The 2,500-nt window shown below is 38.0% G+C and overlaps 1 protein-coding gene across 1 annotated transcript in view; it reads left to right on the top strand.

The window, feature by feature from the left end:
• The window catches only part of shf (Src homology 2 domain containing F), a 150,056-nt gene that overhangs the window by 40,815 nt on the left and 106,741 nt on the right, over positions 1-2,500 (top strand). The gene's annotated exons all lie outside the window — the stretch shown is intronic.

Here is a 2,500-nt window from a genome sequence, read left to right as displayed (position 1 = left end):
ACAGTGAGTTATGATGATCCTGAAGTACAGTAAGCATATATGATGATCCTGAAGTACAGTGAGTTATGATGATCCTGAAGTACAGTGAGCTGATATGATGATCCTGAAGGACAGTGATTTATGATGATCCTGAAGTACAGTAAGCAGATATGATGATCCTGAAGTACAGTAAGCAGATATGATGATCCTGAAGTACAGTAAGGAGATATGATGATCCTGAAGTACAGTAAGCAGATATGATGATCCTGAAGTACAGTAAGGATATATGATGATCCTGAAGTACAGTGAGTTATGATGATCCTGAAGTACAGTGAGATGATATGATGATCCTGAAGTACAGTGAGTTATGATGATCCTGAAGTACAGTAAGCAGATATGATGATCCTGAAGTACAGTAAGTAGAAATGATGATCCTGAAGTACAGTAAGGAGATATGATGATCCTTTAGTATATGATGATCCTGAAGTACAGTGAGATATGATGATCCTGAAGTACAGTGAGATATGATGATCCTGAAGTACAGTGAGTTATGATGATCCTGAAGTACAGTGAGTTATGATGATCCTGAAGTACAGTGAGAAGTGATGATACTGAAGTACAGTGAGATATGATGATCCTGAAGTACAGTGAGATATGATGATCCTGAAGTACAGTGAGATATGATGATCCTGAAGTACAGTGAGTTATGATGATCCTGAAGTACAGTGAGTTATGATGATCCTGAAGTACAGTAAGCAGATATGATGATCCTGAATTACAGTAAGCAGATATGATGATCCTGAAGTGCAGTAAGCATATATGATGATCCTTTAGTATATGATGATCCTGAAGTACAGTGAGATATGATGATCCTGAAGTACAGTGAGATATGATGATCCTGAAGTACAGTGAGTTATGATGATCCTGAAGTACAGTAAGCATATATGATGATCCTGAAGTACAGTAAGCATATATGATGATCCTTTAGTATATGATGATCCTGAAGTACAGTGAGATATGATGATCCTGAAGTACAGTGAGATATGATGATCCTGAAGTACAGTGAGTTATGATGATCCTGAAGTACAGTGAGTTATGATGATCCTGAAGTACAGTGAGATATGATGATCCTGAAGTACAGTGAAGTACAGTGAGTTATGATGATTCTGAAGTACAGTGAGTTATGATGATCCTGAAGTACAGTGAGTTATGATGATCCTGAAGTACAGTGAGATATGATGATCCTGAAGTACAGTGAGATATGATGATCCTGAAGTACAGTAAGCATATATGATGATCCTTTAGTATATGATGATCCTGAAGTACAGTGAGATATGATGATCCTGAAGTACAGTGAGATATGATGATCCTGAAGTACAGTGAGTTATGATGATCCTGAAGTACAGTGAGTTATGATGATCCTGAAGTACAGTGAGATATGATGATCCTGAAGTACAGTGAGATATGATGATCCTGAAGTACAGTGAGTTATGATGATCCTGAAGTACAGTAAGCAGATATGATGATCCTGAATTACAGTAAGCAGATATGATGATCCTGAAGTACAGTAAGCAGATATGATGATCATGAAGTGCAGTAAGCATATATGATGATCCTTTAGTATATGATGATCCTGAAGTACAGTGAGATATGATGATCCTGAAGTACAGTGAGTTATGATGATCTTGAAGTACAGTAAGCATATATGATGATCCTGAAGTACAGTAAGCATATATGATGATCCTTTAGCCGATCTTCTATCGCCCTATAATCCATCGCGCTCTTTAAGATCACTAAATTCGAGGCTTTTGGTCATACCTAGGATATCCAGATCCACCAAAGGAGGGAGAGCATTTTCACATTTAGCACCAAAACTCTGGAATAGTCTTCCGGATACTGTTCGTTGCTCAGACTCACTCTCCCAGTTTAAAACTAGATTAAAGACGCATCTCTTCAGCCAGGCATTCATATAATACTTTTAATCCTACAGTTAAATCCGACCTCTAGTTCATAAACGCCAGAGGAGAACTGGCCCCCGACTGAGCCCGGGTTCTCCCAAGGTTTTTTTTTCTCCATTAGGTCACCTGATGGAGTTTTTCGGTTCCTTGCCACTGTTGCCTTTGGCTTGCTCAGTTGGGGATATTTGGGGATATTTAATTGAATTAATCAATCAACGATACTATTGATCAGCATTACCGAACGTAGACGTTCCACTAGAAACAAACATTGATGTATTGTTCTAATTTATTACTGTGAAGCTGCTTTGATACAACCTGTGTTGTGAAAAGCGCTATATAAATAAACTTGACTTGACTTGACTTGACTTTAGTATATGATGATCCTGAAGTACAGTGAGATATGATGATCCTGAAGTACAGTGAGATATGATGATCCTGAAGTACAGTGAGATATGATGATCCTGAAGTACAGTGAGTTATGATGATCCTGAAGTACAGTGAGTTATGATGATCCTGAAGTACAGTGAGATATGATGATCCTGAAGTACAGTGAGATATGATGA

This window comes from Scardinius erythrophthalmus (genome assembly GCF_964197995.2).
Source record: "Scardinius erythrophthalmus genome assembly, chromosome: 8".
Lineage (NCBI taxonomy): Eukaryota > Metazoa > Chordata > Actinopteri > Cypriniformes > Leuciscidae > Scardinius > Scardinius erythrophthalmus.
This window is presented reverse-complemented; position numbering and strand designations above follow the sequence as displayed.